This window comes from Heterocephalus glaber, unplaced genomic scaffold (genome assembly GCF_053883595.1).
Source record: "Heterocephalus glaber isolate CG9 unplaced genomic scaffold, H.glaber_assembly_v1.0 deba00001613, whole genome shotgun sequence".
In the NCBI taxonomy this organism is placed as follows: Eukaryota; Metazoa; Chordata; class Mammalia; order Rodentia; family Bathyergidae; genus Heterocephalus; species Heterocephalus glaber.
This window is the reverse complement of record NW_028258384.1, coordinates 993,384-1,016,086: the sequence shown is the minus strand read 5'-3', so window position 1 is coordinate 1,016,086 and position 22,703 is coordinate 993,384. Positions and strand designations below refer to the sequence as shown.

General features: G+C 40.2%; 1 long non-coding RNA gene across 4 annotated transcripts in view; it reads left to right on the top strand.

The window, feature by feature from the left end:
• Positions 1–6,101: 6,101 nt before the first annotated feature.
• The window catches only part of LOC101726255 (uncharacterized), a 38,830-nt gene continuing 22,228 nt past the window's right edge, over positions 6,102–22,703 (top strand). Inside the window, exon 1 of one of the 4 annotated variants that reach the window (XR_015445549.1) lies at positions 6,102–6,120. This is a non-coding gene — a long non-coding RNA (uncharacterized LOC101726255). The other 3 variants (XR_206194.4, XR_001182505.3, XR_001182504.3) reach the window with 3 other exon arrangements.

Here is a 22,703-nt window from a genome sequence, read left to right as displayed (position 1 = left end):
AATTGATTCTGACATTTTCCCGCAGTTTCAATGGTGTTTCACTAGATGGATGGACCTTTAGAGTAAAGTCCTCTGTCATTTTTAGTGATACCACTCCCCCAATATTTCTTTTGGATTATGAAATTTTTCAATCACACAACAAAGATGAAAGTATATTACACTGAAGACATTCACATAGGTTCTGTCCTTAACATGCTATTATACTTGTTTTATCACATAACCACTTATCTATTCATCTCTCTAATCATCCATTAGTTCACCTTGTGTTTTGATACATTTCAAAGTAAATAGACATTCCACATGTATATCATTGAGTGTTCAATAGTCTGTTACAGTATTTTAAATTTTGGTATAAAGTATATATACAGTGGACACATGTAGACTCATGTTCTCTCTTGATAAATTAGAAAATCTTTCCCAACATCCTGATATATTCTTGTAGCACACCACAAATGGTATGTATTAGAATAGTACTAGAGAAATGCCCCAAATACTCTGATGACGTTCACAGGAGTTGGGATTGTTTAGAAGACAGAACATTTGGCTCAACTTTTCTGCTGATTCTGTCCGTAGCATCCCTGCATAATCTGATACTGGCTTGCATACCTTCAGAGTTTGGCATCTCACCAGTTCTGGAAGTAGTGTCCTCCATCTTTGGACAGCTCAAAGTATTCAGATGTCCTTGTTTATACAGAGCTACATACAACAAAATAATTATATCTTCCTCCCATTGCAGACACCCTTTCTCAGTTGTAAAGAGACCTTCCTCAGATTTTTCCTTCTCTCCTCCATAAATTGCCCTGGTCCTTTTAACTTCTTTATTGGAAGGATCCCACAAGCCTGTTACCTTGACCAATACTTTATCAATATTTACTTTAAATAACACTACCTTTCCCATGATGAATGTAATCATTATATACTGCAAACATGTCTACTAATCAAAAATTTTTAAAATTTGGATTTCAATAAGACTCACTTTCTGATTAACAACATCGATAGGGAAGTTAACATACACAGAACTTATCTTGTAATGGAAGCTCAGTATTATACCCTTGATCATGTCCTGTACATGACTACAGATAGTCTGAGCAGTAGCTAGTTCCTTTTTATTTTCCCACCACTGTCAGCCCAGGGCCCCTTTTTCTTTCCAAGGAGACTGGAGTCTACAATGATTGGATTGCAGCCCTCCTGCAAGGTTCCTCTGGGGGCCCTTCATAATAACTGCAGATCCCTTTTAGGGTGATGTTGACATTTTTCTGGAATTTTGACAGCCTGATTGCTGGGAATAGTCTTCATTTAACAGATAAGGCAAAGAGAGCTTGCTCACGTTTTAAAAAATGAAAGTTTAGCCGGGGATTTAGCTCAGTGGTTCTGGCACCTGCCTCGAAAGTACAAGGTCCCGAGTTTGATCCCCGGTGCCAAAAAAACTAAAAAATGAAAGTTTGATGGCTGATACTGTGGTGGAATGTGTCTGTAATCCCAGCATTCAGGAGACCAAGGCAGAAAGATGGTGAGTTTGAGACCAGCCCAGAAAATGTAACAAACTGCTATCTCAAAAAAAAGGTCAATAAATAAATGAATTAGTTAAATTTGATGGCAAAGGATGCAATACATATGACTTTTTGTAGATAATCTTTATTGGATTGAGGAAGCTTGCTTCCATTCTTATTTTGACCTGACTTTAAAAGTCACAAATAAAAATTGAAAATTATAGCACAGCTTTTCTTTTTGAGCCACTTTTTTTTTGGGGGGGGGTACCAGGGATCAAACTTGGGACCTTGCCACAAGGCAGGCGCCGGAACCACTGAGCTAAATCCCCGGCCCCTTGAGGTGCCTTTTGAGTAGTTTTCCTCTTATTTGTTGGGTAAAAGTAGAAATTAATAGTTTTGAAAAATATTAAACCATCCTTATCATTCCTAGGGAAAATCCAGCTTATACATGATCTAGTAAATATTTTTTTATACATTTCTTGGTTTCATTTGCTAATGCTGTGATTAAGATTTTTATATCTATGTCAGTTAAGCAGACCTATGATTTTCCACATTTATGGTGTCATCATCTATTTTTGGTAGTAAGATAATATTGGTTTCTTAAAGTAAATTAAGTGATAGCTCCTTAAGTTTGCTAGAAGAATTTGCTTATAATTGGAATTATGTGGTATTTGATTTATTTTGAAGAGAACTTGTCCATAAACTTGTATTCAAAATCGACATTTTTTATGGACAGATTTTCTTATATTTTTTAGTTTATATAAAATGAAAAAATTTATATAAATGGAAATGCAGATCTCAAGTATACAACTTTATGAATTTTGATAAATGTATACACTTGTGTAATTACCATTTCAATTAAGATATAGATCATTCCTCATACCCCTTTTAGTCAATCCTGTGAGTCTATTTTTAACCACTGATTCTATTTCTTTACCAGTTATGAGAGGAAGATTTTCTGATTTTTCTCGAGTCAGTTTTAGCAGTACTGTACTTAGGTTTTCCTACTAAGTCCTCCCTTTTATCTAAGGATTAACATTTATTGGCATAAGCTTACTAATAAACTTTTCTGATTGTTTAAAAAAACACTGCCTTGGGGCCGGGGATTTAGCTCAGTGGCACTGAGCCTGCCTCGCAAGCGCAAGGTCTTGAGTTTGAACCCCAGTACCGCAAAAGGAAGAAAGAAAACAAAATTTAAAAACCCTACAGCCTTGAAGCCAAGGGGGAGCTCCTAAAAGTAAAAGGAGTCAAGTACTTTTGTTTCATTCTTTTCTTCTGATACCGAACTTGTGGAGGAATACTTTTCCCCCTTCAGATTCCAGTCTCTCACTTGCCTCCTGTGTCTGGCTCCCTACACTGTACCTTTAATAGTTTTATGCTACCATCTAGTGGCTAAATCAGGCAGTGTCTACGTCTTCCCCCTTCTCTGGCAGGATGTGAGAACATCCAGATTAACAAAGTGAAAAGCCTAGAATTAAGATTACCCAAATCTTTAAAAAATAGTACTTGATTTCTTCCTATTGTGTGCTATGCATTTGGGGGTCCCAAAGCAGAGGATAGTAACACAGCTAAAACATAGCCAGAAATATTTTTGAAATTATTTTTGAAATGTCCCCATTTGAGTCTTAGGTTAGCTAATTGACTTTGAGTAAGTCACTTTTCCTTTTAGTTTCTCAGTTTCCGTATCTGTGATTCTAAGGGGTTTATAAAATGGGACCAAGCAATACAGAAAGTGAAGCCAGGTAGTTAAGAGGAGGAAGTGAAGTGGAGGATTGAGAATTGGTGGAAGAGGGCCGGGGATTTAGCTCAGTGGCTCTACCTCCTGCCTCGCAAACGCAAGGACCGGAGTTCAATTCCCGGTACCACCAAACAAAAAAAGAGAATTGGTGGACGAAAGGTTGAGTAAAGCCTGAAAGTGATAAATTGCTGAAGAAGGCAGGGCTGCTCTAGGATCCCAAGGCAAATATTCTTGAGGAGTACTGTACCATTCTATATAAACACTTTGATTAAAAATATATTTTTATTTTAATTTAATTTTATTTTTTGGTACCAGGGATCGAACTCAGGACCTTGCGCTTGTGAGGCAGAAGCCGGAACCACTGAGCTAAATCCCCGGCCCTGATTAAAAATATATTATACCAAGAAATATATATATATATTATACCTGCCTCACAAGCTCAAAGTCCTGAGTTCGAACCCCAGTGCCAAACAAACATGACTTATCAATGAAGATTTAGAATTCTGGATAGATAGGTAATACATATTTGTTTCTCCAACAATTCATGTGAAGATTCTTCATAAGGTCCATGCACCATCACTTCCTTTTCAGTTCCAGAAGTCACATCTTGATGATCTTTATTGTCAAGTGCACCATTTTTGGTTAATTTTTTTTTTTTAATCTCCCACCAAGAGAAAAAGGTGACAATGTTGTTACTATTTCCAATACAATGGCTCTTTAGAATCTGTACTGAAACCGTATAGATTTATTGGTTTTTCAGTTCTTTTAGCCTAAAGGTCAATAGTAGACCTTGGTAGCTCAGATGTCCTGTGTTCAATTTATCTCTGATAATTAGCACGTAGGTCAGTATCATTTTGGAGGCCTAATCTCATGAGTTCCCATGAAAAAGATACTATTACATCCCATGAGAGAGTGATCTACTAGCCTGATCGCCGCTCCTGGAATCAGATCCTGGCCACCAAAACCTAGAACAATCAGTTTATAACTTGATCTCTTCTCTTTTAAAGATATTTTTGTAAAAAACAAGATTTTCATTTCCAAGAATCAAATTTATCAGCCCTTTGTAGTCAATGTTCCTTGAGTCTTAAGGAAATTTTCCCTATCCCAAGGTCTAAAAATACAAAACATTTCCACAACTATAGAAACTTCAATTGGGTAGCAATGTATTAGAAGTACAGTAACCCCAATCATTCAGGTAACTACTTTTTAGGTGCCACTGTAAAGGCAATATATCTTTTTTTTGTTTTGGTACTGGGGATTGAACTCGGGACCTTGCGCTTGCGAGGCAGGCTGCAGAACCACTGAGCTAAATCCCCAGCCCAAGGCAATGTATCTTATTTGGAATGACAAATCAGATTTTTCCCCTCCAGTACTGGTCCATTACTGGGGACTGAACTCAGAGCCTTTGCACTGCTGAGCTAAATCGTCAGCCCCATTTTTTTTTTTTTTTCTTGAGATCAGGTCTTGCTAAATTACTAAGTGGTCCTGGCTGGGCTTGAACTTACAAACTTGGGGAACTTTCTTTCCATTCTCCTGCCTAAATCTCCGGGAGTGATGGAATTAGTGGCCTGTGACCACTCAGATTGCTTTTTTTATGTAAAGCAAGGGTACTTAAGTGTTGCGGAGTATCGCTAAAAAGAGATTTCCATACTTTGTTGTTATCCGGTGCCCTGAGGGCATGCTTACTGATAGTATTTGGGTTGGTAGTTAACCTTTGCATTTGAATAAGAGAAGGCCATATACCCTTTGACTTTCTAATTCTACCTGGTTTCTAACCTCTCCATCCAAGTCTTTGTTGCGTTTCAAACAATATAAGAAGGGTTATGAGGATAATTGTTTCTTAATGAAATAATCAAGTTCCTGGGGGCAGCTTTTGCTTTTTTTTTTTTCTAAACTCAGGTGTTAGGGATGGCACCCTGGGCCTTGCCTCAGGGTAAGCAGGTACTCTATCACTGAACTACACCCTCAGCCCCAACTTTGGCATTTATAAGAGCATTGTTCCTACCAGTTACCAGTTACTGCTAGCAAGTCACTACTGTGCTTTTATGATTTGATTGCTCCATTGTTGGGGGTCATCAGACTCACAGAGGAAGTAAGAAAATAATAAAGGTCAAGGACTAATAGCTTTAAAAATGGAAACAGGTCACAAACACCCCTTCTGGATTAGAGACCTTCCTTGGTTACCAATTGACTCTTAAGTACTTATGGCCTGGTCTCTACAATTAGGGGCCACACAAGGTAGAGGATTGGAATAGAAAATACAAGGACTTGGAATCATGGTGTGTGACTTCATGTACTTCATTTAACCTTTATGAGGTTCTGTTTCATAATCTATTACCCTTCAGTATCAGATAATGGAAGGGAAAGTCCTTTGAGGGTGGTTTTAACCTTAATGTGTTGTGCTTTCTTAGCTTCCTGGGTTCAAAAGTTTGATGGTGGAGTTGCAAATTCTGGTTGAATGAGGTATTTGGGTACTTTCTCAACACATCAAAATTCTACTTCCCTCACCACATAATCTCAAAATCAAAGTAGGCTAATACTTTTATAATTGCTATATAGTTTATGGAGAATTTTACAATTAGTTATTTGATTTGGTTTCGTCAATGTTTCCATTTTATAGATGAGAACTTTTGAAGTGGTGATTCTTGGACTAAAAAATTAAGTCTACTTCTAGTCTATAGTTCTTTTTAGTATGTTGATTTTTTTTTTTTTTTTTTGGTAACTGGCTAAATTTTGAGCTGACTAAACTTCAAGAAGATGTCAGGCCTTCAATTTTCTAGGCCCCTCCTCTTTTGGGCTCTCCGCCTCCAGCCCCCCCTCACTTCTTAAAGCCTTGCAAGTCTCTGCTGCAGCCATATTTCTTTCTCTCCGGGGGACAGGAGCTTCCTAACCGTAGGTCTCTCTGCATTTGTTATTCTTTCTGGAACATTTTCTAGCCCTCTAACTCCTCTTATAGTGTACTTAGAAAACAAAAACTATCAAAATTACATTAAAATTTTAAAAAATTCTATATTTTCTTATAGCATTTTCTTGACGCCTCCTTGTTTTCCAGATATTGGAAATATTTTTAGGCAGCTTTTAATTTTAAGGATTTTTAAAATTTGGAATGAGTATTGGTTGACATCTTGTCGTTTAGTTTTTTTCTCCATTTATATATTTTGCCCATTGGGGCTGCAGATACCTGCACCCCCTTGCTTAACGGGGCTGTGGATACCTGCTTTATAATTTATTTTACTTGCCCATCGGGGCTGCGGATACCTGCACTTTTCTTTTTTCTTTTTCCCCTTTTAGCCCATCGGGGCCTCGGATACCTGCTGTACCCCAACTCCCCATTTTCTGGCCCATCGGGGCAATGGATACCTGCTTTTTTTTTTTTTTTTTTTTTTTTTTTTTGGCCTATCGGGGCCTTGGATACCTGCTTTATTATTTTTTTTTTCCTTGCCCATCAGGGCCTCGGATACCTGCTTTAATTTTTTTTTTTTTTTTTTTTTTTTTTGCCCATCAGGGCCGCGGATACCTGCTTTAATTTTTTTCATCTTTTATCGAGGCTTTTTACGTATGAAAATGTCGCTTTTGTGGATTATTGTACTACCTGGAATATCTGCACTTTTTTGTTGCTGATCGTTTGGTGGTGTGAGTGAATCTGTGGCTTTGACGGGAATGACTTTGCAGTTAAGCGGGTGTTAGGCTAAGGAGAAAAAGTGGCCGCCATTTTAGACTTGCCGCATATTTCAGCTGAGTGCCAGTTAGGGAAGCGAAGTAGACCAAAGAGTCATGTGCGTTACATGACCTAACGGTTTTGAATGAGCTGGTTTGGAATTTTTTGGAGCTTTGTATAAATTATGGTATATGAGGCAGAAAACCAAGATCATGTTCTGTGTCACTACTTAGTGTTAGGTGAAAATGGGAGGGAGCTGATTTACGGCCAGGGCTCAAAATGGCGGTTTTGACATTGCGGCATGCTCAGCATGGCTGTCTGTGCTTTGTGGACTGCACAAAATGGCGGGTCCAGTTATTCCAGTGTTAAAGTGGCGGGAAGGCCACATAATGATGGGTGAGTCTTGGTTCCAATGTGCAGCAAGGTGTGGAACATTTTGGTCATGTAATAAGAAGATGGCGGATGAAGAACTTGCCGCAGAGTAAAATATGGCGGGTTTTCTTCCATTTTTGACATGTTAATTTCATGGCGAATTTTGCCTCAGGGGCAATGTGGCACACGTTGTCATGTGCATAAGATGGCGGTTCCTCACGTGGATAACATGGCAGGTTTTTGGTTGGTACAATCTTGGCGGGTTTTGCACAAGGTGGACCTGCCCCATTGTTAAAGATGGCGGGCGCTACCTCCTTGTGCAGCCCCAAACTGGAAAATTCTGCCTTGGCAGTGGTGGATTGCCGGATGACCTAACCAATCAGAAATGAGAGTGGAACTGGGCCTGGCCAATAGGAACAGAGGATGGAATTAAAACTGTTGCTGACTCTCCTTCCAGTGAGGACTTGGAGTGAGCTAGCATGGCTGCTCACAAGTTTCCATATTAAGCCAGTCAGAAGAAGTGGAAAGGCTACATTATGTATGTCTCCTAGTGGGTTATATCCAAGGTCTTAACAAGGACATTTACCTTTTACATCTCCCTCCCCTCAAGTTTGTCCTCTCATTTCTAGCATGGCTTCTTGCAATGCTGGATATATGGCTGGATAGGCTGAACTTCACCCCAGTCCTGTATTGTCACCTTGGCCTAAAGCTCCTTCCTGGCCTCCGGTCTAACATGCACTGTAGCCATGGGCAGTGTCCGAGGCCTTCCTGGTGTGAACATGGTGGTAACCCATGGCAAAAACCAGAATGAATCTTAGATCATGGTTGGCCAATGGGTAGCATAAGAGGAACCCTTGCTTTCCTCTAGAGGAACACTTAACCCCATGGCTAATACTAGGCTCGGATTTTGATTTGTATTAATCATTTGGATGTCAGTCAAGTATCTGTGTGGTTTGCTAGTGTTTGAATTTAATTTTTAAGGGACTATTACAGAAATGTATGTAGGGTATTTATTTGTAGAATTCATTTAATTGCCTTAAATGAGTTTTAATTTCAGGTTCTTTAACATTTTCAGTTTCTTATATTCCTTAACTTTTTTATTGGCAGTAGATATTCAGAGTCATTATTTGGCATTTAAATCTTTTTGCCGATTATCTTCTTTAAAATTGGCTTAACCTATTTTTCTATAAATTTTTGAAGTGTTTTGTAGCACAGAAACGGTAAATAGAACATTTAACGTCATAACTAAATGTAAAAAGGGGTATTTGAAGGTCTACACCAGTTCAGGCTTTGCTTTGTTGGCCCCATCCTAGATGCTGCACTAAATGACTAATGACCTACCTATCAGGCATTAAGCTTGAATTGCTGTGGTCTGGTGTCCTTTATCAGACTTATTAATTGGAATATTAATAACCATATTTCAATTTTCAATGGTTTCATGCCTTCCTAGAACCCAGCTCCTCCCCAGCCCTGATCCCATCAATGCCCTAGTCCTGCCCCCTAGTCATGCCACTGCCCCTGCCCCTTCCCCTTCCCCCTGCCCCAGCCCCAGCCCCCTGATCTCCCATCCCTAGCCCCAGGTCCAGCTCCCCCTCCCCACCCCTGCTTCTCTCCCTAGAGTTATTCCAATCTTCATTGATTCAGTGACCAAATAAATTGTCCATTGCTCATCTTGTTAGACTGAGATATCCTCTCTACCTCTAGCATTGCTAATCTTCGGTGCTATATGCCCAAGTCACCATTTTCAGCTAATTCACACCTGATAAAGAATTCTTCACTACATGTCAATGTTAGAAAATGTTAATAATCAAGAGCTTCATATCAGAGAAGTACTAAGTACTGTCCATAGTTTGAGTTACTCACCTTTTTAGTCCTGTGCCCTTATGGCAGGAGAAAACCATTCTTTTGTCATTGCTGCAAAAGTCTCAATGGTCTGTTCTCCTGAACTATGTTGACCAACTAAAACTTTTCATTGAGTGTATGTCTAATTGTCCATACTCTGTGCACTGGATTAGAACCCAGTCCAAACCCCATTTAGATTCACCAGAAGGGGCAGACCACCCAAATCTTCTGTTGGACAGTTAATGTGCTCAGTTCCAATTGTCATAGCCTTGCCCATTAAACAAAAACACCCTTTTTGTTTTGCTTTTTTGGGGAGTCCTGCTGTTTTTGATTAAAGTACAAAAAAAGTAATTTCATTGGCCCATTAATCATAAGGACCTCCATGGGCCTTTACTTTGAGGCAGTGCTAACTACCTACCGTAGACCATGTTTCTTGAATTATTGAGTAATATCTCTTTTTCATCCTGTTTGCACTACAGTAAGGGTGCTTATTCTCAGATTTCCTTTCTTTGAAATATTAATGTACTCAATCATAATTGTATCTGCCTAACAGAAAAGAACCACTGTGAATAATAAATTTATTATTTACATGCATAATTCCAATTGATTAAAATGGAACCTTTTTTATGAAGATCCCTGTACCATCTCTGCTTTGTATCAAGAGGTTTCTAATTACCTAAGGCACTTTGTCCTGAAATTGTTGTGCAGAATTGCAGTTGTATACATCTGTTAGTCTGGGATCCCATCCTCTTAGGCTCCTTTTGCATTACATCAGGGGGTACTTGGGACTTTAATCTGCATAATTACAATTGTAGTTAATTTTATTAAATTAATATCTCATCCTCTCACACTATTAGTATTACAGCTGACAGTGATAACCACTAAGACTCCTTCTGTACTGTTAATGTGCATAATTGCATTTGGCCCTTTTCTTGTGCCCTGAAGACTATACTCAAGACATTAGGGCCAGGGATTTATCTCAGTGGTGCCATGCCTGCCTCACAAGTGCAGGGTCCTGAGTTTGATCCCCATACCACCCCGCCATCGAGACATTAGGATGGTTAATGTGAATTGTAATAATTGACCACAACGATATCTTTATGATCAAGTTTTCTTTGCTGTATATTACAGCAAAGGGTGTTAATCAGCTACATTGTTACCTTCCCTGGGACTATGAATGTGCAAAATTTCAATATTAATGGTTCCTCTTTTTAAAGGAGTATCCCACCCCTTTTATATTATAGCAAGGGATGCTAGCAACCTAAAGAAAGTCCTTCTGTTGGAACTCTTATGTGTGTATTTCCAATTGTCTATGGCTCCTCCCAGTAAGTCAATATTCTGCTTTCTCTGATTATAGTAGGGTGTATGGCCCACCTGAATTCTTTCTGTTGGCTGATTCCTTGAACAAAATTGCCCTATCTAGCCATCTATACCTCCTTTGCAAAACAGCAGGAGGCATTTTTTCAATGCTAGAATGCACATAATTAGCAGTAGTTTAAGCCCCTTTATATTAGAGTAAGACCCCATTTCCTTGCTCTATATGCATTACTGCAAGGACTTCTCACTAGCTAAGATTCATACTCTCTGGCCATGCATACTTAAATTTGCTCCAGTTGTATAAACCAAGTAAAGACCTCACAGCTCTATTTATATTCTAGCAGGAGGAGGCTACTACTTCAGACCTTTAAATTAGTTGCCTTAATGTGCACAATCTTAGTTGCTCTGTACAAATTCTCAGTTGTCCAAAACTGTGCCTTTCAGGTCAGAACACCAGTATTTATCAAAGGACAGGATGCTAACCAACATAAATCTCTTCTCTTAAAACTCCAAATAATACATAAATGCAATCCTCAATGGTCCTTCAAGTTAGACTTTTCTCTCTTGACCCCTTCATACCTTAGGTTTACTGCATGAGGGGCTATTTACCTAAGGCTCCTTTCGCCAGCTTTTTATGTGCATAATGACAATTAGGATCTTTCCCTTTGATACTTTGTTTGAAATACAGCAGGCGTGTTGACCACTAAGTGCCCATTTTGGAGCCTGTGAGTGTACTTGGCTGGATTTCTATGCATTAGGAAAAGAACCTGCCCTCCCCTTCTGCCTTTTCCTTCAGGCAGGAACTGCCCACTCCATAAGACCCTTAATCTTGAAAATTCAGGGTCCACATTGTAATGATAACCATACACCTTGAAGACTAATGTGCATAATTCCACATGGCACATCATATGAATAAGATTCTGCCCTTATACTCACCTTACAGTACAGCAGTGGTCCTTATCAATAGGACTTCTATTATTGGCCTGTTATATAGGTGATTCTGTTTGTCTGGGTTCCTGTGTATCATCCTAAACCCTACTTTGGCCTCCCCCATTTATCCTCCTTTGCCTTCAGCAAGGAGTGCCTGTGGTATAAGACCATTACAATTAAACAGTCAAGGTACACAGCGGTAATGACTACATCCATGCACCTTGAATACTAATGTGCATAACTACATGTAGCTCATTCTATTTGCATAAAATCCTCTCAGCCCCTTTTGCAATACAGTACAGGTGCTCATCACTAAGGTTCCTATTTCTTGGTCTCTTATATGAGTAATTATGTTTGTCTGAGTTTCTATTTACTAGACAAGGAATACTCCCTCCAACACTGCCTTGTCCTCACTTCCCCCATTCACCTTCCTTTCCCTACCAGCAGAGCCTTCCTACTCCATAAGACCTTTATACTTGAACAGTTAAGGTGCACAATTGTAATAATCATAACCATGCACCTATAATAATAATGTGCATAATTACACATGAGTCACCATTTGAATAAGATCCTCCTATCAACCCCTTAACTAATACAGCAGGGGTGCTGATCACTAAGGCCTCTATTCTTGTCTTGTTATGTGGGTGATTGAGTTCCTGTGTACTAGACCGGGAACCCCAACTCATACCCTACCTTCCCTTCTCTATTTTCATTTCCTTCCAGCAGGGACTGCCCAATTCATTAAGACCTTTGAAAAGTACTTGAAAAATAATTCCTAGTACCAAAAAAAAGTACTTGAAAAGTCAGGGAGTACAATTGTAATGACCACAACCATGAGCCTTGAATATGAATGCAAATCACTAGATATGGCGCATCCTATTATCAGCCACTTTTTGCCAAATAGCAGGGATACTGGTCACTAAGGGCCCTAATCTTGGCCTGTTAAATAGGTAATTGTGTTTGTCTGAGTTGCTATGTACTGACTGCACAAGGAACCTTCGCCCCAACCCTACCTGTTTTCCCTCATCCAACTTGCTTTCCCTTCCAACAGGGACTGCCCAGTCATAAGACTCTTACACGTGATCCATCAAGGTGCACAAGTAAAATAACCAAAGTCATGCACCTTGATAATAGTAAGGTACATGCTGTACATGGCTCATCTCATTGGAATAAGATCCTATTCTTAGCCCCTTTTTTTGTATAGCAGGAGTACTGATCACTATAGCCTTAATTTTGACATATTATATGGGTAACTATGTTTGTGTGAGTTCCTCTGTACTAGTCAAGGAACCTTCACATCCCGACTGTGCCCTGCCCTCCCCTATCCATCTTCCTTTCCCTTCCACAAAGACTGCCCACTCAAAGACCCTTACATTTGACCCATCAAGGTGGACAATTGTAATGACCAAAACCCTGTACCTTGAATATTAACGTGCATAACTGCACATGGGTCATCTCACTGGAATAAGATCCTGTTGACAGAACTTGTGCAGTACAACAGGGGTACTGATCACGAAGGCCTCTAATCCAGGCCTGTTATATGGATGACTGTGTTTTTCTGATTTCTGTAAACCAAACAAGGACCCTGCGTACCACCCAACCCTGCGTTGTCCTCCCCTATCCATCCTTCCCTTCCAACAGGGACTACTCACTCATAAAACCTTTACTCTTGACCTGTCAAGGTGCACAAGTGTAATGACCAAAACCCTGCACCTTGAATGCTACTGTGCATAACTGCACATGACTCACCTCATTGGAATAAGATCCTACTGTCAGAACTTTTGCAGTACAGCAGGGGTACTGATCACTAAGTCCCTAATCTTGGCCTATTATATGGGTGACTATATTTGTCTGAGTTCCTATATACTAGTCAAGGAACTTCCCAGGCCCTAACTCTGCCCTGACCCCCTCTCCCCTTTCCATCATCCTTTCCTTTTCAACAGGGACTGCCCACACTTATAAACCCCTTACACTTGACCCATCAAAGTGCACAAGTGTAATAACCAAAACCATGTACTTTGAATAGTAATGGGCATAGCTGCACATGGCTCATCTCATTGAAATATGATCCTATTGTCCAAACTTTTGCAGTAAAACAGGGGTACTGATCACAAAGGCCCTTAATCCTGGCCTGCATATGGACAATTCTATTTTTCTGAGTTCTGTGTACTAGACAAGGACCCTTTGTACCTCCCAACCTGCCTTGTCCTTCCCTATCCATCTTCCTTTCGTTTCTAACAGAGACTGCCCATCCATAAGACCCTTACACTTGACCAGTCAAGGTACACAAGCGTAATGGCCAAAACCATGCACCTTGAATACTAACATGCATGACTGCACATGGCTCACCTCATTGGAGTAAAATCCTGTTGGAACTTCTGCAGTACAGTAGGGTTGCTGATCATAAAGGCCCCAAACCTGGCCTCTTATATGGGTGATTGTGTTTGTCTGAGTTCCTGTGTACTAGACAAGGAAACTTTGCAACCCTGAACCTACCCTGCCTTCTTTCATCTAACTTCCTTTCCCTTGCAACAGGGACTGCCCACTCATAAGACCCTTACCCTTGACCCGTCAGGGTACACAACGATAATGACCAAAACCTTGTACCTTGAATTATAATGTGCATAAGTACACGTCTCATCTAATAGAAAAAAGATCCTTCTGTCATAACTTTTCAGTACAACAAGGGTACTGATCACGAAGGCTCCTAATCTTGGCCTATTACCTGGGTGATTGTATTTGTGTGAGTTCCTGTATACTAGACAAGGAACCTTCCCCCAACTATTCTCTGCCCTCCCCTATCCATCTTCCTTTCGTTTCTAACAGAGACTGCCCACTCATAAGACCCTTGCATTTGACCCATCAAGGTGCATAATTGTAATGACCAAAACATGCACCTTGAATACAAAGGGGCATGACTGCACATGGCTCATCTTGTTGAAATAGGATCCTATTCTCAGCCCCTTTTGCAGTACAGCAAGAGTACTAATCACTAAGGCCCTAATCTTGGTCTATTATATGATTGACTGTGTTTTTCTGAATTCCTGTGTACTAGTCAAGGAACCTTACCACCCCCTGACTCAGCCCTGCCCTCCCCTATCCATCTTCCTTTTCCTTCCAAAGAGTACTGCCAAACATAAGACCTTTACACTTGACCCATCAAGATGCACAATTGTAATAACCAAAACCATGCACCTTGAATACTGATGTGCATAGCTGCACTTGGCTCATCTCATTGGAATAAGATCCTACTCTTAACCCCTTTTGCAGTACAGCAGGGGTACTGATCATGAAGGCCTCTAATCCTGGCCTATTGTATGGATGATTGTGTTTTTCTGAGTTCTGTGTGCTAGACAAGGACCCTTCGCACCTCTCAACCCTGCCTTGTCCTCCCCTATCCATCTTCCTTTCCTTTCTAACAGGAACTGCCCACTCATAAGACCCTTACACGTGACCCGTCAAGGTGCAGAAGCGTAATGACCAAAACCATGCACCTTGAATACTAACATGCATGACTGCACATGGCTCATCTCATTGCAGTAAAATCCTGCAGTCGGGCCAGGGATTTAGCTCAGTGGTTCTGGCACCTGCCTCGAAAGCACAAGGTTCTGAGTTTGATCCCTCCTACCAAGAAAAAAAAAAATCCTACTGTCAGAACTTTTGCAGTATAGCAGAATTGCTGATCATGAAGGCCTCTAATCCTGGCCTTTTATATGAGTGATTGTGTTTGTCTGAGTTCCTGTGTACTAGACAAGGAAACTTTGCAACCCCTAAACCCTGCCCTGCCCTCCCCTATCCATCTTCCTTTCCCTTCCATCAGGGACTGCCCACTCATAAGACCCTTGCATTTTTGACCCATCAAGGTGGACAATTGTAATGACCAAACCATGTACCTTGAATAGAAGGTGCATGACTGCACATGGCTTATCTCATTGGAATAAGATCCTATTCTCAGCCCCTTTTGCATTACAGCAGGGGTACTGATAACGAAGGCTCCTAATCTTGGCCAGTTATATGGGTGACTGTGTCTCTCTGAGTTCCTGTGTAATAGTCTAACAACCTTCCCATTCCCCAGCCGAGTCTTACCCTCCCTTATCCATCTTCCTTTCCTTTCTTAACAGGGATTGCCCACACGTAAGCCACTTACACTGGACCCATCAAGGTGAATAATTGTAATAACTAAAACCATGAACCTTGAATACTAATATGCATAACTGCATGTGGCTCATCATTGGAATAAGATCCTATTCTCAGCCCCCTTTGCAGTACAGCAGTGATACTGTTCACCAAATCTCTAATCTTGGCCAGTTATATGGATGATTATGTTTGTCTGAGTTCCTGTGTACTAGTCAAGGAACCTTGTCACTCCCCCAACCCTGCCCTGCCCTCCACTATCCGTCTTCCTTTCCCTTCCAACAGGGACTGTCCACTCACAAGACCCTTGCATTTGACCCATCAAGGTGCACAACTGTAATGACCAAACCATGCAGCTTGAATACAAAGGTGCACAACTGCACATGGCTCATCTCATTGGAATAAGATCCTATTCTCAGCCCTTTTTGCCATATGGCAGGGGCACTGATAACTAAGGGCCTAATCCTGGCCTATTATATGGATGACTATGTTTGTCTGAGTCCCTGTGCATTAGTCCCAGAACTTCCTTACTCCCTAACTCTGCCCTGCCCTCCTCTATCCTATCTTCCTTTCCTTTCCAACAGAGACTGCCCACACATAAGCCACTTATACTTGACCTATCAAGGTGCATAATTGTAATGACTGAAACCATGAACCTTGAATACTAATGTACATAACTGCATGTGGCTCATGATTGGAATAAGATCCTTTTCTCAGCCCCCTTTGCAGTACAGCAGGGGTACTTATCACTAAGGCCATAATTTTGGCCTGTTATATGGGGGCTATGTTTGTGTGAGTTCCTGTGTATTAAACAAGGTAAACTTGTAACCCGCACCCCTGCCCTACCCTCCCCCATCCATCTTCCTGTGCTTCCAACAGGGACTGCCCACTCATAAGACCCTTATACTTGTCAAAGTGTACAATTGTAATGACCAAAACCATGTAAGTTGAATACTAATGTATATAACTGCACATGGCTCATCTAATTGGAATTAGGTTCAACTGCCAGAACTCTTGCATTACAGCAGGGGTACTGATCACCAGGGACCTAATCTTAGGCTATTATGTGGGTGATTTTGTTTGAGTTCCTACGTGCTAGACAAGGAACCCCGCACCCCCCAACCCTGTCTTGCTCTATCTCATCTAACTTCTCTTCCAACAGGGACTGCCCACTCACAAGACCCTTACACTTGCCCTGTCAAGGTGCACAAGTTTAATGACCAAAACCATGTGCCTTGAACACTAACGTGCATGACTGCACATGGCTCATCTCGTTGTAATAAGATCCTACTGTCAGAACTTTTGCAGTACAGCACGGAGGCTGATCACCAGGGCCCTTATCTTGGCTTATTATGTGGGTGATTGTGCTTGCCTGAGTTTCTCTGTACTAAACAAGGAACCTTCTCCCTGAATTGTGCCCTGTTCTCCCTCATCCAACTTTCTTTCCCTTCCAATAGGAACTGCCTGCTCCATAAAACTCTGACAGTTGACTAGTCAAGGTGTACAATTGTAATGACCAAAATCACGCACCTTGAATACTAATGTGCAGAAGTGCACGTCACTCATCTCATTGGAATAACATCCTACTCTCAGCCTCCTTTTCAGTACAGTAGGCATATTGATCACTAAGGCCCTAATCTTGGCCTATTATATGAGTAATTATGTGTATCTGAATTCCTGTTTACTGGACAAGGAACCCCTCCTGTAACCCCATCCTGCCCTCCCCTATCTATCTTTCTTTACCTTCCAGCAGGGACTACACACTCCAAAGACCCTTACAGTTGACCAGTCAAGGTACACTACTGTAATGATCAAAACCATGCACCTGGAATATTAATGTGCATAAATGCACATGGCTCATCTCATTTGAATAAGCTCCTACTCTCACCTCCTTTTGGGCCATATAGGAGAGTTGGTGATTATAAGGCCCTAATCTTGGCCTGTTGTATGAGTGATTGGGTCTGTCTCAGTTCCTGTGTAGTAGACCTAACTCTACTGTACCCTCCCCTATCCAACTTCCTTTCCTTCTCAACAGGGACTTCCTACTTTATAAGACTCTTACACTTGACCAGTCAAGGTGCACAATTGTAATGACCAAAACCATTCACCTTGAATACTCATGTGCATGACTACATGTGGCTCATTTGAGTGAGATCCTACTCTCAGCCCCCTTTTGTCCTATAGCAGGGGTGCTGATTACTATGGCCCTTATTCTTGGCCTGTTATGACAGTGATTATGTTTTTCTGAGTTCCTGTGCATTAGATAGGAACTTTCCCTCTCAACCCTGCCTGCCTTCCCTCATCCAACTTCCTTTCCCTTCCAACAGGAACTGCCTGCTCCGTAAGACCCTTACAGTTGAATAGTAAAGGTACACAATTGTAATGATCACAACTGTATACCTAGAATACTAATGTACTTAACTCCACATGATTCATCCCATTTGAATATGATTCTTCTCTTAATCCCTTTTCCCAAACAGCAGGCATGCTGATCACTAATGCCCCTATTCTCAGCCTATTACATGGATGATTATGTTTGAGTTCCTGTGTGTACCAAGACCTACCCCTCTCCCAAGTTCTCCCCTATTTCCTCCATCCATCTTCCTTTCTAGCCCACTCTATAAGACTCTTACACTTGAACAGTCAAGGTGCACAATTGTAATGACCAGAATCATGTACCTTAAATACTAATGTGCGTAACTGAATCCCATTTGAATAAGATCCTACTCTCAGCCTCTTTTGCAGTAAAACAGGGATACTAATCATTAAGGCTCCTATTGGCCTGTTATGTGGGCATTTATGTTTGAATTCCTGTGTACTATTATTATACAAGGAACCTCTCAACCCTCCCCTCCCCCCTCCCACCCTTCTTTTGCCTTCCAGGAGGGACTGCCCACCTCATAAGACCCTTATACTTAAACAGTAAAGGTGGCCAATTATAATGGTTCCAGTCATGAGCCTTCAATACTAATGTGCATAACAGCACCTGATTAATCTCATTTGAGTAAAATGCTACCATCAGGCAGACCCTTTTGCAATACAGCAGGGATGTTGATCACTACTAATGCCCCTATTCTTGGCTTACTATGTAGGCCTTTATACTTGTCCAGGTTGTAGTGTACTGTACGAGGAAATCTCTGCCCTGATCCCCCCTCTTCCAACTTCTTTTTCTTTAGCAGTTAGGAGTACTCCATAAGAACATTATACTTAAACTGTCAAAGTGCACAATTGTAATGACTGCAATCATATACCTTGGACATTAATGTGCATATTTGCACATGACTAATCTCACTTGAATAAGATCCTATTTTCTAGACCCCTTTTGCAGTAAAGCAGGGGTTCATTAATATAATTGTCCTATTTGGTCTATTATGTTGATGATTATATTTGTCTAGGTTTCTGTGTACTAGACAGCTACTCCCACCCCTTTCCTTTGCCTTCTAGCAGTATGAGCATTCCATAAGACCCTTACATTTAAGTAGTCCAGATGCACAGCTATAATGGTCACAGCCATGCATCTAGGACATTAATGTTCATAACTGCATGTGGCTCATTCCATTTGAGTAAGATCTTACTCTCAACCCCCTTTGCAATACAGCAGGAATGCTGATCCTTAAAGCTTCTTTTCTTGGCTTCTTAATTACTAGATAAGACCACTCTATCCACCCTGCCCTCTACTTTTCAAATAATAGTGCCCTCTACTTTTAAGATCCTTGTACTTGTACAAACTATGTAGTTGTATTTGTCCATAGCTATGTCTCTGGGACAGTAATGTATATCATCAGGACATAGTTTATCCTATTTAACTAGTCATTCCCTCTTGCCCTCCATTTGCCACATACTAAAGTTTCTGACTTCTAAGTCCCTTTTTTTGGTGACCTGTTACTTGCAGAATTTCATCAGTCTGAGTTTTTGTGCACTAGACAAGAACACCCCATCTCTGACTTCTGCTTTTTAATAAGTGATGCCCACTGCTTACGGCCTTTACATTTGGCAGGTAATGTGCCTTATTGCAGTTATCCACAACTCTGTTACTTCTAGGACCATTGTAACTCTGCACTACTGCAGGGGATATATATAATTGAAATTTTCTTTAGTCTTTGTCAGAGTACTAAAGTCATACCCCCTCACATTTCCTTTGGCCTACAGCAGAGTGCTGATAACCAAACCAAGGTTCTCTGCTTTGGGACTGTTAATATATACAATTGCATTTGCTTCTGTTTTGTGAATTAGAAAAGGATCCCACCTATTTTCTTAGTATTTTCTGCAGAAAATGCCCACCACTCAAAACTCTTTGACTTGGAAACTTCATGTACACAAATAAAATTTTCTAAGCATGTCTTATATCAGAACTCCTGTACGCTCTTTGCTTTAAAGCAGAGAGATGCTTTCACCTAGTATCCTTTCTTTTGGGCTTCAGTGTGCATTAATATAATTGTCCCTCCCTTGTTTGGATTAGAATTTGATCTCCTTATATCCCCTTTGCTTCAGGGGTGTGTTGATGATGAAAGTGCCTTCTATATGAATGGTAATATGCATAATTATTTTTGTGTGTGGACCTATGTAGTAAAAAAAGGACATTATGTTACTACCACTACCTTTTGATCACTGCTGAGAAGGGCTATTTATAACCTCTGCTCTTGAACAATTAGTGTATCCCAATGACAGTTATCCTGAATACTGATCATTAAATAGGACCCTGCACTCTCTACATACATCAGGAGTGCTGACCAACTAAGATCCCTTGGATTGTTAGTGTGAATACTTGCAATTATGCATGCCTAGGACACTATATCCTCATACCCCCTTTGCCTTACTACTGACCATCCAAAGCATCTCTTGAGACTGTTAATGAGCACAATGGCAATTATTAATGTTACTTTTTTCTCCTAAAATTATCTTGGGACTGTTAATAGGTACAGTGCAATCATAAATGGTTATTTTTCTTTCCTGGCCCTATTAAACAGTCACTCTTTCCTCAGTTTCCCATGGCATTAATAAAGTACAAACATTGCAGTATGCTATGTACTTGTGCATCAAACAATGACCCATACTTCCATACCTTTTTCATTGTTCCAGTATATAAAATCCCAAATAGCCATGGCCTTACCATTTATACAAGGTTTTCCCTCTCCCCTGCCCCTTGTCTGCCTTGCGTCCCTTCTTATGGACTATTAATGCTCATAATCTGACCATTAGGTATGATTGTGTTCCCTCTCCCCCTTGCCCTGCCCTGCCCTGCCCCTTTCACCTCTTTGCTGGGTAATGTTGACTGGGCAGTGATCTTTCTCTTGCACTTACTAAGTTTAACAATCCCACATGTCATTGATTTACCCACTTTATCTGGCTGTAATGTCTCAGTTGTACTTTCCTTGGTCCTGCCCATTAGACATAGAGTTCTCCACTTCCTTTGCATTGGTTCCGAGTAATGCCAGTTACCCAAAGCCCCTTATGTGTTATTAATGAACACAGTACACATTGTCCCGTTTTTCACCCCATAAGTACCAGATCTCCCTATCACTTTGATGTGTTGGTGCAGTGTTAATAATCAAAAGCAAGCCTGAGCTAGGTTTGTGAGCCTTCACTTTTTCTTCCATTTGTTAATTATCTCAGCTCCAATTATTGGCACATTCCCAGGACAAGAACCATTACTGACCACCTCCATTGCTGTTTGATTGTGCAAAGTGTTCAAGGCAAGTGAGGCTTAAGGAGCTGGATTGCTACCCTTTAGTTGGGGTTTTTAATATACAGTATCAATTGAAAACTGTCTCTGCAGGAAGGAAAGTTAGCACTTTATTTGCATTTTTACTTTCAGAGCATAATACCTGGTTAAGTATCTCGCCTCTAGTCCTTTGTATGTTTCTATTGTATAGTGCCAGTGGCCAGGCACAACCAGAAAAATTGCTCATATTTAATTTTTAAAGAAAGACATTTGGAATGAAAGGTAGAATTGATCACTTTGTCATTAGCCTTTTTTGAAGCCCCTCAAAATATCCATTTATATTATATACCTGGTGACCAGTGTCTCATTTTACTGAGTGTGGTAGATCTGTGGATAGATCATTGTGAGTCTTATTACCTTAGTGTATAGTATTACCAAAGGAATTTTAGAGTGGAACCCTTAACGGCAGAATCTTTGAGCTGTACTATAATTTAAGAAACAATTTTCTTTTGGGCTTTACCATGATTCACTTTCAGGAAAATGACCTAAACTTTCCAATCCTTAAATTTCTTCATCTTGAGCATTAGCCCTTACTTACTTCAAGAAGATTGCTGTAAATGGATTAAATGAGAGAACATATGCTGATGGGCTTTTGAAAATTATAGACCACTTTATTTGATTAATCTTATATAAAGTGCACCATTTAATTCTGCTACTAATTTGAAGTAGTTTGAAGAATCACTCTAAAGTGAACACTTACCTTAAAATGATGGGACCTGTTTTCCCATTTTATAGTATACGAGAAATAAGCCAAGATCTAATCATTCTTCTAAGCATAAACTTTAACAAATGAAAGAGATAATAAAAAAAAAAACTCATTCTCTCTAAATGTATAAAGCAATGATAGCTTATGACACATGCCACAGCCTGTTGTTGTCATTGAAAGCTCTAAAAGATTCGCTATCACTGATATAGGATGTTTGGTGACAACTCAGTATTTAGTATGAAACTGGAATCAAATAACTAGTTGTCACAACAGCCATTCTTTGTAGTCACTGAGAAAGGAAAGGATATTCCTCAAGAAGGATGTCAAAAGATCTGCCCAGCTCAGGGTGCTGTTTTGCACTACTGTCTCCTTGGACAGCTATAAGAAGAGTTGCTGGTGTTTTAGAATACTGTAAGTACTATTTTGTATCTATTAACTAATCTTTTCCCTACTCTATTTTCTTTCTCTTAGATGGTACCCATAAAAAAGTCAGAAAATCTTAGTCTCTTTGCCTCTTCTCAACTCATCTGCAATATATAAATACATATATATGTTAATCAACAGATTTGTATAATTAAATATTGTGTACCCAGCCCTATGCAAGGTTACCCTGAAAAGAGGGTTAGAAATCATATCTTATAACTTCATCCTCGAGATGCTTGTATTGTTGAAGAACTAATATGAACACACTTGAAATGACTTTAGGAAATGATGATCAGGTATTGTATGAATTATAAGTAATAGAGGTTTTTTGGGGGATTTTTTTTTGGTGTTTTAAGACAGGGTCTTGCTAT